Genomic DNA, 16,207 nt, shown 5'->3' on the forward strand with positions numbered 1-16,207 from the left:
ATTTTTTGAGCAAAAATTGAGGTTTGCAGGGGATTCTGGGTAAGGAAACGTTGGGGGATCCACGCAAGCCATACCTCCCTGGAAGCCGCCGGGTGTCTAGTTTTCAAAAATGCCTGGGTTTGGTAGGTTTCCCTAGATGGCCGCCGCGCACCGGGCCAAAAACCAAAGTGACCCCCCTTGCAAAACCAGGTGGTTTGGCGATAGGCCATCTTGAGGTCGCCTCACTACGTTTGGGGCCCTTGCCTGCCGCGGGTACTTGGGCCTCCCACACAAGTGAGGCACCATTTTTACCGGGAGACCTGGGGGAACGCTGGGTGGTGGTAAATTTGTGTGAGCCCGGTGATGCCACTACTTTCCCACCCCAAAATGTGTGAAAAAAGTGATTTTTTGGGCAAAATTTGAGGTTTGCAGGGGATTCTGGGTAAGGAAACGTTGGGGGATCCACGCAAGTCATACCTCCCTGGAAGCCGCCGGGTGTCTAGTTTTCAAAAATGCCTGGGTTTGGTAGGTTTCCCTAGATGGCCGCCGCGCACCGGGCCAAAAACCAAAGTGACCCCCCTTGCAAAACCAGGTGGTTTGGCGATAGGCCATCTTGAGGTCGCCTCACTACGTTTGGGGCCCTTGCCTGCCGCGGGTACTTGGGCCTCCCACACAAGTGAGGCACCATTTTTACCGGGAGACCTGGGGGAACGCTGGGTGGTGGTAAATTTGTGTGAGCCCGGTGATGCCACTACTTTCCCACCCCAAAATGTGTGAAAAAAGTGATTTTTTGAGCAAAAATTGAGGTTTGCAGGGGATTCTGGGTAAGGAAACGTTGGGGGATCCACGCAAGCCATACCTCCCTGGAAGCCGCCGGGTGTCTACTTTTCAAAAATGCCTGGGTTTGGTAGGTTTCCCTAGATGGCCGCCGCGCACCGGGCCAAAAACCAAAGTGACCCCCCTTGCAAAACCAGGTGGTTTGGCGATAGGCCATCTTGAGTTCGCCTCACTACTTTTGGGGCCTTTGCCTGCCGCGGGTACTTGGGCCTCCCACACAAGTGAGGCACCATTTTTACCGGGAGACCTGGGGGAACGCTGGGTGGTGGTAAATTTGGGTGAGCCCGGTGATGCCACTACTTTCCCACCCCAAAATGTGTGAAAAAAGTGATTTTTTGGGCAAAATTTGAGGTTTGCAGGGGATTCTGGGTAAGGAAACGTTGGGGGATCCACGCAAGCCATACCTCCCTGGAAGCTGCCGGGTGTCTAGTTTTCAAAAATGCCTGGGTTTGGTAGGTTTCCCTAGATGGCCGCCGCGCACCGGGCCAAAAACCAAAGTGACCCCCCTTGCAAAACCAGGTGGTTTGGCGATAGGCCATCTTGAGGTCGCCTCACTACGTTTGGGGCCCTTGCCTGCCGCGGGTACTTGGGCCTCCCACACAAGTGAGGCACCATTTTTACCGGGAGACCTGGGGGAACGCTGGGTGGTGGTAAATTTGTGTGAGCCCGGTGATGCCACTACTTTCCCACCCCAAAATGTGTGAAAAAAGTGATTTTTTGAGCAAAAATTGAGGTTTGCAGGGGATTCTGGGTAAGGAAACGTTGGGGGATCCACGCAAGCCATACCTCCCTGGAAGCCGCCGGGTGTCTAGTTTTCAAAAATGCCTGGGTTTTGTAGGTTTCCCTAGATGGCCGCCGCGCACCGGGCCAAAAACCAAAGTGACCCCCCTTGCAAAACCAGGTGGTTTGGCGATAGGCCATCTTGATGTCGCCTCACTACGTTTGGGGCCCTTGCCTGCCGCGGGTACTTGGGCCTCCCACACAAGTGAGGCACCATTTTTACCGGGAGACCTGGGGGAACGCTGGGTGGTGGTAAATTTGTGTGAGCCCGGTGATGCCACTACTTTCCCACCCCAAAATGTGTGAAAAAAGTGATTTTTTGGGCAAGATTTGAGGTTTGCAGGGGATTCTGGGTAAGGAAACGTTGGGGGATCCACGCAAGCCATACCTCCCTGGAAGCCGCCGGGTGTCTAGTTTTCAAAAATGCCTGGGTTTGGTAGGTTTCCCTAGATGGCCGCCGCGCACCGGGCCGAAAACCAAAGTGACCCCCCTTGCAAAACCAGGTGGTTTGGCGATAGGCCATCTTGAGGTCGCCTCACTACTTTTGGGGCCCTTGCCTGCCGCGGGTACTTGGGCCTCCCACACAAGTGAGGCACCATTTTTACCGGGAGACCTGGGGGAACGCTGGGTGGTGGTAAATTTGTGTGAGCCCGGTGATGCCACTACTTTCCCACCCCAAAATGTGTGAAAAAAGTGATTTTTTGAGCAAAAATTGAGGTTTGCAGGGGATTCTGGGTAAGGAAACGTTGGGGGATCCACGCAAGCCATACCTCCCTGGAAGCCGCCGGGTGTCTAGTTTTCAAAAATGCCTGGGTTTGGTAGGTTTCCCTAGATGGCCGCCGCGCACCGGGCCAAAAACCAAAGTGACCCCCCTTGCAAAACCAGGTGGTTTGGCGATAGGCCATCTTGAGGTCGCCTCACTACGTTTGGGGCCCTTGCCTGCCGTGGGTACTTGGGCCTCCCACACAAGTGAGGCACCATTTTTACCGGGAGACCTGGGGGAACGCTGGGTGGTGGTAAATTTGTGTGAGCCCGGTGATGCCACTACTTTCCCACCCCAAAATGTGTGAAAAAAGTGATTTTTTGAGCAAAAATTGAGGTTTGCAGGGGATTCTGGGTAAGGAAACATTGGGGGATCCACGCAAGCCATACCTCCCTGGAAGCCGCCGGGTGTCTAGTTTACAAAAATGCCTGGGTTTGGTAGGTTTCCCTAGATGGCCGCCGCGCACCGGGCCAAAAACCAAAGTGACCCCCCTTGCAAAACCAGGTGGTTTGGCGATAGGCCATCTTGAGGTCGCCTCACTACGTTTGGGGCCCTTGCCTGCCGCGGGTACTTGGGCCTCCCACACAAGTGAGGCACCATTTTTACCGGGAGACCTGGGGGAACGCTGGGTGGTGGTAAATTTGTGTGAGCCCGGTGATGCCACTACTTTCCCACCCCAAAATGTGTGAAAAAAGTGATTTTTTGGGCAAAATTTGAGGTTTGCAGGGGATTCTGGGTAAGGAAACGTTGGGGGATCCACGCAAGCCATACATCCCTGGAAGCCGCCGGGTGTCTAGTTTTCAAAAATGCCTGGGTTTGGTAGGTTTCCCTAGATGGCCGCCGCGCACCGGGCCGAAAACCAAAGTGACCCCCCTTGCAAAACCAGGTGGTTTGGCGATAGGCCATCTTGAGGTCGCCTCACTACTTTTGGGGCCCTTGCCTGCCGCGGGTACTTGGGCCTCCCACACAAGTGAGGCACCATTTTTACCGGGAGACCTGGGGGAACGCTGGGTGGTGGTAAATTTGTGTGAGCCCGGTGATGCCACTACTTTCCCACCCCAAAATGTGTGAAAAAAGTGATTTTTTGAGCAAAAATTGAGGTTTGCAGGGGATTCTGGGTAAGGAAACGTTGGGGGATCCACGCAAGCCATACCTCCCTGGAAGCCGCCGGGTGTCTAGTTTTCAAAAATGCCTGGGTTTGGTAGGTTTCCCTAGATGGCCGCCGCGCACCGGGCCAAAAACCAAAGTGACCCCCCTTGCAAAACCAGGTGGTTTGGCGATAGGCCATCTTGAGGTCGCCTCACTACGTTTGGGGCCCTTGCCTGCCGTGGGTACTTGGGCCTCCCACACAAGTGAGGCACCATTTTTACCGGGAGACCTGGGGGAACGCTGGGTGGTGGTAAATTTGTGTGAGCCCGGTGATGCCACTACTTTCCCACCCCAAAATGTGTGAAAAAAGTGATTTTTTGAGCAAAAATTGAGGTTTGCAGGGGATTCTGGGTAAGGAAACATTGGGGGATCCACGCAAGCCATACCTCCCTGGAAGCCGCCGGGTGTCTAGTTTACAAAAATGCCTGGGTTTGGTAGGTTTCCCTAGATGGCCGCCGCGCACCGGGCCAAAAACCAAAGTGACCCCCCTTGCAAAACCAGGTGGTTTGGCGATAGGCCATCTTGAGGTCGCCTCACTACGTTTGGGGCCCTTGCCTGCCGCGGGTACTTGGGCCTCCCACACAAGTGAGGCACCATTTTTACCGGGAGACCTGGGGGAACGCTGGGTGGTGGTAAATTTGTGTGAGCCCGGTGATGCCACTACTTTCCCACCCCAAAATGTGTGAAAAAAGTGATTTTTTGGGCAAAATTTGAGGTTTGCAGGGGATTCTGGGTAAGGAAACGTTGGGGGATCCACGCAAGCCATACCTCCCTGGAAGCCGCCGGGTGTCTAGTTTATAAAAATGCCTGGGTTTGGTAGGTTTCCCTACATGGCCGCCGCGCACCGGGCCAAAAACCAAAGTGACCCCCCTTGCAAAACCAGGTGGTTTGGCGATAGGCCATCTTGAGGTCGCCTCACTACGTTTGGGGCCCTTGCCTGCCGCGGGTACTTGGGCCTCCCACACAAGTGAGGCACCATTTTTACCGGGAGACCTGGGGGAACGCTGGGTGGTGGTAAATTTGTGTGAGCCCAGTGATGCCACTACTTTCCCACCCCAAAATGTGTGAAAAAAGTGATTTTTTGAGCAAAAATTGAGGTTTGCAGGGGATTCTGGGTAAGGAAACGTTGGGGGATCCACGCAAGCCATACCTCCCTGGAAGCCGCCGGGTGTCTAGTTTTCAAAAATGCCTGGGTTTGGTAGGTTTCCCTAGATGGACGCCGCGCACCGGGCCAAAAACCAAAGTGACCCCCCTTGCAAAACCAGGTGGTTTGGCGATAGGCCATCTTGAGGTCGCCTCACTACGTTTGGTGCCCTTGCCTGCCGCGGGTACTTGGGCCTCCCACACAAGTGAGGCACCATTTTTACCGGGAGACCTGGGGGAACGCTGGGTGGTGGTAAATTTGTGTGAGCCCGGTGATGCCACTACTTTCCCACCCCAAAATGTGTGAAAAAAGTGATTTTTTGAGCAAAAATTGAGGTTTGCAGGGGATTCTGGGTAAGGAAACGTTGGGGGATCCACGCAAGCCATACCTCCCTGGAAGCCGCCGGGTGTCTAGTTTTCAAAAATGCCTGGGTTTGGTAGGTTTCCCTAGATGGCCGCCGCGCACCGGGCCAAAAACCAAAGTGACCCCCCTTGCAAAACCAGGTGGTTTGGCGATAGGCCATCTTGAGGTCGCCTCACTACGTTTGGGGCCCTTGCCTGCCGCGGGTACTTGGGCCTCCCACACAAGTGAGGCACCATTTTTACCGGGAGACCTGGGGGAACGCTGGGTGGTGGTAAATTTGTGTGAGCCCGGTGATGCCACTACTTTCCCACCCCAAAATGTGTGAAAAAAGTGATTTTTTGGGCAAAAATTGAGGTTTGCAGGGGATTCTAGGCAAGGAAACGTTGGGGGATCCACGCAAGCCATACCTCCCTGGAAGCCGCCGGGTGTCTAGTTTTCAGAAATGCGTGGGTTGGAAAGGTTTCCCTAGATGGCCGCCGAGCCCTGGGCAAAAAACCAAAGTAACCCCCCTTGCAAAACCAGATTACCTATTGTTACTACAGCGTGAGAATTTAGGAATAATACTGCAAAGAAAATGTGGCAGACAATTTGAGGTTTACAGGACAATGGGGATAAAAAATATTTTTCAAATCACTAGAGAGACATCACCATGAACTCCCAAAGGTTTTCGACAATATCTACAGTTGGTGGGTTATTCTTACATGGAAAGTGTACCTTGGCAGAGAAACAAAAAACAAAGATTCCTGCACAACCATCTATTCCTCAAACACACACACATACTGGTTGGATTTGGCACGAGGGCAAGTCATGGTTCAGTGTATTAAATTTTATTAACAAGAGATTTCACAAAAATGAAATGCACTGTCAATAATTAAATTCACAAAAAACCAAACCAATGACTTGCAGCTCGTGAGCTGTAAAGCCACGTCAAGGCACCAACCGCTTTACAGGCCATTCACACACCTTTCATACGTGATACAAACAAGACCATTCGCACCACCAGGTACAAAAGCAACACAGTACAAAAATCACCAAAAAGGGACAAGGTACACCCTGCTTCAGAAAGACAAATATTACTGCACAGTCATCTAACCCGCAAGCACACACACATACTGGTTGGATTTGGCACGAGGGTGAGTGATGGTTCAGTAGATAAAATTGTATTACCAAGTGATTTCACAAAACATGAAATGCACTGGTAATAATTGAAAGGGCAAGAAACTGAACCATTGACTCACAGCTCGTGAGCTGTAAAGCCACGACAAGGCACCAACCTCTTTACAGGCCATTCATACACCTTTCATACGTGTGAGACATACAAAACCATTCACACCGCCAGCCGCGGGCCCATCACATAACAAAACTCACACCAGCACACAGCGCCATTCAAGGGCCCATCACTTTCACACGCCCACAATCCAGACACAGCAACTACACAGGCTGAAGGATTGCGTGGAGTGGCACTCAGCTAGCAGTGTGTGTAGTGACCAGCAGAAAGTCACTACTCACACACAGCCAGCCAAGCACCAGTCGACACACACCGCTAGCCAAACGCCAGTCCACGCACACCGCTAGCCAAGCGCCAGTCCAGGCACACCGCCATCCAATCGCCAGTCCAGGCACACCGGCAGCCAATCGCCAATCCACCTACACCGCCAGCCAAGCTCCAGTCCACGGACACCACCAGACAAGCACCATTCCACGCACACCGCCAGCCAAGCTCCAGTCCACACACACCACCAGACAAGCTCCAGTCCACGGACACCACCAGCCAAGCTCCAGTCCACGGACACCACCAGCCAAACACCAGTCCGCACACACCACCAGTCCACACACACTGCCAGCCAAGTACCAGTCCACGCACAGCGCCAGCCAAGCACCATTCCACGCACACCACCAGCCAAGCACCATTCCACGCACACCGCCAGCCAAGCACCATTCCACGCACACCACCAGCCACGCACCAGTCCACGCACACCGCCAGCCAAGCACCATTCCACGCACACCACCAGCCACGCACCAGTCCACGCACACCGCCAGTCCATGCACACCGCCAGTCCACGCACACCGTCAGCCAAGCACCATTCCACGCACACCACCAACCAAGTGCCAGTCCACACACACCAACAGCCAAGCGCAAGCCTACACACACCGCCATCACATTTTGGATTTTTTTAGAAAAAAAAAAAAACACAAACAAATTGCAAATAGATACAAATCTTCTAACAGAAAATCAGCAACTAAATACATTGCACTAACACCAACATTGAAACAGAATCAAATTATCCAAAGAATACAGACCAGGCAGTTCACTTTACCACTCAAGAATCCTCCCAAAAATTATTTCGCGTGTGGTACGCTCTAAAACAAGCAGAGAGACACAGTGCAGGATGAGAGGGACAATCGGGGCAGTACATACGACTCTCCTTCCGCAAACCTCTTCGCCAACAGACTCTACATCTCCTACTGGGAAAATCTTTTGCGGGTGTGGGAGGAATGTGATCTGGAAAGTGGCGTTCTTTCAATCTAGCAACATCCTCCACCAGTCCAACTCTAGGAACACTTGCCTGTTCCACTACAACAAGGCTGCCTATTACAGACTCCTGAAACTTAGCAAAAGTCATCTTTGACTCAGGGCAAGAATCCTGGAACACAACAAAAGCATTAAACATTGCCAAGTGGAAAAGATGGATAGCCAACTTCTTGTACCAAATGTAAGCCTTACGAAGAGCAGTGTAAGGTTCCAACCTCTGATCTACTCTGTCAACACCACCCATGTACCTATTATAGTCTAAAACACATACAGGTTTGCGCGCTTCAGCGACCTGACCCCAAACAGTCACAGGTGCAGTGCTTTCATCATGGATGGAAGTCAGCATGTAGACATCTCTCCTGTCTGTAAACTTCACAGCAAGAAGCTCCTGGCAACGCAATGCACTGCACTGTCCCCGCACAAGCTTTTGACAAACAAGTTCTTTCGGAAAACCTTTACGGTTACAGCGGACTGTGCCACAAGCAAAAGTGTCCACTTTGGCCAATTCCCTGAACAACCGTACACCAGTGTAGAAGTTATCTACATATAAATGGTGGCCTTTGTTAAAAAATCCTCTTCCAAGTTCCCAAACAATTTTCTCAGTCACTCCAAAAGTGGACGGACAACCAGGGAGGTTAAACCTAGATTCCTTACCGGTGTACACCCTGAAATTAGAGACATATCCAGTCCTACTGTCACACAGCATATACAGCTTTATTCCATAGCGTGCCCTCTTACTAGGAATGTATTGCCTAAAAACCAAGCGGCCCTTGAACAACACCAAAGACTCATCCACTGCAATTTCTCTACCAGGGGCATAAATCTCAGAAAATCGATCAACAAAGTGATCAAGGACAGGCCTAATCTTAAAAAGACGGTCACAATCAGGGTGATCTCGTGGCAACGCTAAACCATTATCTACAAAGTGCATCATCCGAAGCAGAAGCAAATACCTGTCACGACTCATGACTGCCGGAAAAATAGACGTTGCCATCAAGGGACTGCTAGACCAATATGAAGCCAATGATGGCTTCCTTAGCAAGCCCATCAAAAAAGTTAAACCCAAGAACTTCTTCATCTCTTCAACATTTGTGGGAGTCCACCGGGTAGCTCTAGAGCAGGGGTCTTCAAACTGTGGGGCGCGACCCCCAGGGGGGGCGTGGAGTGATGCAAAGGGGGTCGCGCCTTCCCAGTCACACTTCTGCCCGGCCCCCCCACACTTCCCCCGTCCTGTGTCTCAGCCCGGCTGCTGCAGTGAAACTTGAGCTGCTGGGGGCTCAGGTGGGCAGTGTCTGGATTCCTATCTCCGGCACCCCGTGTTTTTTCACAGGTCGTTAAAGACCATTTAACATGCCTTTGTAAACTGGTTACAGAGGCTTAGGTTTTTTTGCTGGTTCCAGTACCCCCTGGGTCCCCACTGTGCCTATTCCTTACATTTGGATTTTACATTCACTGCCATAGTGTGAGAATGCATTTCATGGAAAGGAATACAAAGTTGGCTTCCTGGGGGCGCCGTGTGTGAAAAGTTTATTGTGCTTTTGAAGCACCTGCTGCAGCTTTTCTTTCCCGGCAATTACCAGGCCTCACATAAATGTCAAGATAACTTGTGTGATTAATTATCTTCCTGGAGAGAGATCAGTGTTTTGTATACTTGAGGTTTTGACTTAGGTGAAGTTAGTGCAGAGGGTTAATATGCCTGCTGCAAAGAACATGTACCAAGTAGATTACAGGGTGCAGATCAGCAGGTTACTGCTTTCAAAAGAGACATCCTTTTGTTGCAATTTATAACTTAAAGTCCTGATATAGAATAGTGAGCTATTAACTTTCATCCTAGAACAGCATGCACACTACAAAGAATACCTTATTAGACCATTGATTAATGTTGCAAAAAGGGTTAATTTGGCTAGAAATCAATTCTTATTATTAAAGGAAACTCCCAACTATGCTGTTTCTTTTTCGACTCTGAGTTTGTGCTTCTCCACACCAAGCACTCTTGAACTATACTGCCTACCAATATGGATGACATGTTGACTCCTATACTTTTAGTCCTTTGGCTTATGTAACATTTCCTATACACTGATTTACACACTTATGATTGATTGCCTCTGTGTAATATGTGTGTGATGCAAAGTGCTCGGACACCCTACACTGGTATGAGTGGCACTATATAACTAATTCAATGCATCTGAGAGTGTGGGGTTATGGAGACTTGGTCACTGTTAAAGGGTGCTAGTGAGAGAATCCGTGGTGGGGGTGGTCATTGGGGGGGCACCAACAAACATTGTCGCACAGGGCACCACCAGCACTAAAGCCGGCCCTGGGAAGTATGCCAAGATAAGCGCTGAAAATACCGCTTTAGGTGACTGCTTTTTTTTGTACCGACAGGGCCATCAAAATAATCTGCTGGTAACCCTAACCATAGGACTGGAAGTTTGTTGCAGGATCAGCACATTATTTATTTCATTCACCCTCGATCCCCGATTAATGCCGCAATAGTTTAACTTAGATCTTAAAGTCTACGCCCCGTCAATAACATGCTGAGTTACTTCATGGGTCTGGGAATGCACCCTGCATTCAGACAACTCATTCCTCATTCTCGCCCTTTATTGTCACGCTCACCTTGCACTCACAGTGATCACCATGCACTTGCACCATTCACCCGCTCACCTTGCACTCAGTGATCACAATGCACTCACACTGATCACCATGCACTTGCACCATTCACCTGCTCACCTTGCACTCACAGTGGTCACTCTGCACTCAAAATGCACTTGTCCTGCTCACACTATACCTCAACCTGCAGTCACACGAGTACACTACTCATCCTGCACTCATGTGACACTTCACTCACCTGTCACCGTCACTACTCAATATGCAACTCACTCAAACAAGCCCATCAGTAATCATACATTCATTCATACCATTCTGAACTTGCATCCGCATCCAAAATGAGAGAGGACAGCAAGGGAGTGAGAGAATTTGATTGAAGAGGTCAGGGATGAGGAGAAATGTGAATTGCCGAAGAGAAGTGTGGACACGCAAGAAGTGAGTGTGATCCAAAGGTGAGGGCTTCTGTTAGAACAAAGGGGAGATGTGAAAGAGGAATGGGGGGACTGGAGAGGTGTAAGATACAAATAGACAAAAATTTGAATGAAGAGACGAGGTGAATGAGAAGTGCTGAGGGGCACGGGAGGTGACAGGGCCAGAGAGGCCATGAGATAAATGTGAGAGACTGTTAGAGATGAGGGCAGTGAAAGGACAGAATGGCAAGAGGTGATTAAAGGTGAAGTGAGAGGTTGACTGGGGAGAGTTCAGAAGTTGTAAAAAGGGGTGAAAGAAAATGACCTGCAAAGTGAGAGAGGGATCCGGGGTTAGGAGAGGAGAGAGGGATGGAAGGGAGGGGGTGAGAGGAAAGCTGCATGTGTAAACGGCTTAACTCTACACAAAACCGCCAGGGTTTTAAGGGACCCCTGCTTCTTCCGGTCAGGGCCAGGTGAGCTTCTAATGTGGCAGCACGTATTGCTGCAGAGTGGAAGGCCCTTCACAAAGGTTGACTTGAAATCTTTCTGATGATAATTGCTGTATTTTGGTTATAAATGGGTACTGATTGAGTGAAATCTTTCCTCAGCGTTACTTTGTGTAACAAATATCAAAATAATGAAGCAATGCTATCCCAAAATACGCGGCATCACATAACCTCATTTACATTTTCATCCCACGCAATTTAGTCAACCGGTTTAGACATTTTTGTCAGGAGGGGGTCCTTACGCCTCAAAATGTTGACAGGGGGGTCTCGGTATCCAAAAGTTTGAAGACCTCTGCTCTAGAGTGTGGCTTAAGACTGGCACTGTTGTCCCTCAAAAACTGTTCGGCATACAAATTAGTCTGCTCAACAATCTCTGCCAAAAACACATCGTCCATAAACAACTGAAAAAAATTTACAGGCAAAAAGTTCTCGGTATTCACTCTAGACCCTGGAACACCAGTAAACTCAGGAAATTCCGGCTGCACCATGCCAGGGGCAACCCAGAGGTCATCACTTTCAACGGGAAGACTTGCAGCCCCAGCCTGCAGCCCAGATGTCTCTTGCCGCACTACACCAACGGAAAGGCTTGCAGCCCCAGCCTGCAGCCCAGATGCCTCTTGCCGCACTACACCAACGGGAAGCCTTGCAGTCCCAGCCTGCAGCCCAGATGTCTCTTGCCGCACTACACCAACGGGAAGCCTTGCAGCCGCAGGCTGCAGCCCAGATGCCTCTTGCCGCACTATCGGCACATCAGTCTCCTCCTCTAACACAGGCACTTCATCCGCACTAAGAGTATCTTCATCATCCGATGACCCCATACGGAGAGAAAACTCACTGCCAGAATCGTCCCCTGCCCCCTCTCCCTCAGAAGCAGAGTCAGTCTCTGACCCAATATCAGAGGAAGACTCAAACAGCAAACCAACAACCTGCTGAGCAGTCATCCTGCGGCTAGCCATTATACCTACTAAGATGGAAGACTGCACAAACAAGTCAACAACAACCAACAATGTGCAAACCAAGTAAGTAAAGAAATGTGTACCTTATATCAATAAGATCAATGTACTCAAAAACTATACAATCCAAAATCAAAAGAGACAGCTACACTCACCAGAAACAAACTCTGCAGTGACACAGCAAAGACCAACGATATCAAACTAGAAAGAAGAAAAAAAAACAAATTACTCACAAGACAACAAAATACACATCGTGCACCAATGCAAAAAGTTTTTGAAACTCAAAAACCAAACATACTGCTATTATTACACCATTTGCAAAAAAAAACAGGCAGAGAAATCAAACACATTTGCATTGTACAAAAAAACAGTCTCTTACCAAACTACACAAACAGCAAAACCACCAGAACCAAAACGTCACCGTGAACAGAAGAAAAGCCTTCACCTAGAACAAAAAAGTAAACAAAAAAAACATTACAATTGGAAATCACAAAAAATATAACAATAAACATTATAACATGCCATGTCACTACCCAAATGGTCAATCGGTTTGTGTGCCAGGTCAGGCAGAAAACAGCAGGAAAAAAAAGGCTATTCAGTCCCGGGGCAGGTGAGCCAAATACATATAACAAATTGCACCCTGGAAGCGAGGGGTCACTTCTATTTCTAATTGAACTAATTCCCTGGTGTCTAGTGGGCTTTTCTGCCTCCAATGGGAGCAGAAACGGCAAAAAAATAAAACCGATCTGCCCACAGAGGGGGCAGAAAAGTCTTCAAAACATTTAGGGGCCCAAGGAAGCGACCCTTGCCCAAGGGGTCGCTTCCTACAATAATATTTATATCCCTGGTGTCTAGTGGGCTTTTCTGCCCCCCCCAAGGAGCAGAAACGGACAGAAAGACGACCAATCTGCCCCCAGGGGGGGCAGAAAAGTATTCTAAATAATTAGGCCGCAAAGGAAGCGACCCTTGCCCAAGGGGTCGCTTCCTACATAAAGAAAAAGACATCCCTGGTGTCTAGTGGGCTTTTCTGCCCCCCCTGGGGGCAGAAACGGGCAGAAAGACGACCGATCTGCCCCCAGGGGGGGCAGAAAAGTCTTCAAATTATTTGGCCCCCCAAGGAAGCGACCCTTGCCTAAGGGGTCGCTTCCTACATAGCATAAACGACATCCCTGGTGTCTAGTGGGCTTTTCTGCCCCCCCTGGGGGCAGAAACGCGCAGAAAGCGGACCGATCTGCCCCCAGGGGGGGCAGAAAAGACTTCCACAAATTTTGCCCCCAAGGAAGCGACCCTTGCCCAAGGGGTCGCTTCCTACATAGTAAAAACGACATCCCTGGTGTCTAGTGGGCTTTTCTGCCCCCCCTGGGGGCAGAAACGCGCAGAAAGCGGACCGATCTGCCCCCAGGGGGGGCAGAAAAGACTTCCACAAATTTTGCCCCCAAGGAAGCGACCCTTGCCCAAGGGGTCGCTTCCTACATAGTAAAAACAACATCCCTGGTGTCTAGTGGGCTTTTCTGCCCCCCCTGGGGGCAGAAACGCGCAGAAAGCGGGCCGATCTGCCCCCAGGGGGGGCAGAAAAGACTTTGCCAAATTTTCATCCCCAAGGAAGCGACCCTTGCCTAAGGGGTCGCTTCCCAAACTCAAAATACAAAATCCCTGGTGTCTAGTGGGGCATCCCTACTCCACGATCGCGACGCTGTGCGCGATCGTGGAGCAGGAATGCCCTGTATTGAGACATCGGGGGAGAGGAAATACTCTTTCCTCTCCCCCGATGCCTCAATACTACAGATTTCACCGCCGCGGCCCCCACCAGACGACAAACACCTACCTCTGCTCCCCTTGGACGCGCTGGAAGAAATGGATTCCAGCGCGTCCAACGCTTCCTGATGACGCCGGCGCGCGCTGTGCGCGCTGACGTCATCAGAAAGCGTGGGGGGGCTCGGGGGGGGTCGGGGGTGGCAGCGGAAGCTCTTCCGCTGCCACCCCCGTAAAGGGGGGCAAGATCGAGGCACAAGGGGGGGAGCGCCAGCGCTTCCCCCGGGGGCTGTCCTCATGACGGAACGGTTCCGTCATGAGCACAGCCCAACCGATGCTCATGACGGAACCGTTCCGTCATGAGCATCGAAGGGGTTAAAACAATCTTTGAGATTGTTATTTTTTTTTGCCCGCTGTTAAGTGATGAATGCAATTGCTTTCACTATTTATAGTGAAATGCAATATATTCTGAAAACAGCAAAAAAATGGCAAAAAATTGTTTTTGGAAAATATGTAAATACGTGTACTGTATTATAAAATGTTTTATTAAATATTAATACTTTTTTATTTTTTTTCAGATTGAGAAAGAAAATTTTCGAAAAATAAAACCATTTTTACAAGCAATTTCAATTAAATTTAAAATGATAATTAAATTTTTGGGTGGGTCGGGTAAGTCAGAAATTAGATGGTCCCTTTCTTCCACTTCTCCTCAAACACATTTTCAGTATTTAGTTATTAATCCCTCAAGGACCTTGGAATGTGGTAATTGTTTTTTAGTGTTTTTTAAAAAAAAAAAAAAAAATACGCGTACGGTAAAAAATAAAAAAAGTTTTTAAGAAAAAATTAAAAAAAGTTGAGAGGTAAGGTTGGCTCTTAAAAGAGCCGTTGTGTTCATGCAGGGACAGAGGAAAGGAAGAATGGGAACATTAGCTGGTAGGACAAATGTGCTGGTCTATTTTGTTGTTAATGAGGGGAAGACTGGTCTCCCTATGAACAATTAGACCATGGCAAAATGAGCACCGCATAGTAACCCTCGCAAACCGATGGTTAGTTTCCACAGGACCAGAAAGAGGTGAATCTGCCCCCACAGATGAAGGGCTCAGCTGAGCTTCCGAAGATGGACTCGGCTGAGCTGCTGTGGATGTGCTTGCTCGACTTACTGAAGGGTTGCCTCTAGTATGTCGTGCATGTGTCCTAGGATGTACATCCTCAAGGTGTCTCAACATAGTGTGATTCCCGAAGGAATACTTCTTGTTGGGATTACCTCTCGAAAGTACACGCTGGCACAGCTTGCAAGTCACCAAAGCAGCATTGACTTTTTTCTCGCCCTCAGGAAAAGTAAAATACTCCCATATAAAAGAGCTCTTCTGTTTCCTCTTTCTCTGCCTGATGGTGGTGCTGCTAGCCTCACTCTCAGCAGAAGAGTGCTGGTCTGCCATCGTATCCCAAAGACAAGTCAGCTCCTTCTCCTAAGGGATCACAAGCAGAAATGAGGGGAATGGGTGTGGTGTAGGAGAGTTCTAGAACTGAAACTACTTTGAACCAATCAAAAGTTTTGTTTCTTGATCACATGACCCACCATGCGCGTACGTTACGCTTACGGTGCGCTTACGGAGCGCTTACGGTAAAAGTACGCATGCGCGTAAAAAAGACACGCGCTCGCGCGCATGCGCATAACAGGCACGCCCCAACACTTCCGCGTAACGTGCGTGTGTAGCGTACACGCTTACACGCCACGTACGCAGTACGCACGGCTACGTAAATTGCATAACCATACGCAAAAAGAGTAGAAATATTACGAACATTACGCAAACCGATGTCATCAGTGATGTCATGAGTGATGTCACTGACTATGTCATGAGTGATGTAATATGTTACGTCATCAGCAGTGGATTGCGGGTGCGCGAGTTATAGTTAGCTTAACTAACTATAACGGGGGAATTTCATTGGTTTTTATGAGTAAAATGTCCGCTAACTATAACATGTGTGAAACCTATGGTTTTTTCACTGAATTTGCAAGGTTTTTTAAATGCTAATTCCTAACTATAACGTGTGTGAAACCCATGGTTTTTTCACTGAATTTTATATATATATATATATATATATATATATATATATATATATCCAACCAACAACAAAAATTATATGTATATATATATAATGAGGCAAAATACAACAGGGCCAGTTATAAATCTTGGGTCATTACATATATGTAAAAACTAAAAGTAATTACTTTCTTCCATTAACTAATGGCTACAGACAGGACCTATTTGCCATGTCAGACTTACGAGTACTGCCTAAGTGGGCAAGTTGGGAATCTGCTGTAAACCGTGCAGAAGGGACTACAATGGGAAAAGGAGGCATTACTCAACCAAACTAAATTTACACAATGTGACTAAACAACTAAGTAAGATTAAATGTAAAAAGA

Source organism: Triturus cristatus, chromosome 5_1 (genome assembly GCF_964204655.1).
Source record: "Triturus cristatus chromosome 5_1, aTriCri1.1, whole genome shotgun sequence".
NCBI lineage: Eukaryota > Metazoa > Chordata > Amphibia > Caudata > Salamandridae > Triturus > Triturus cristatus.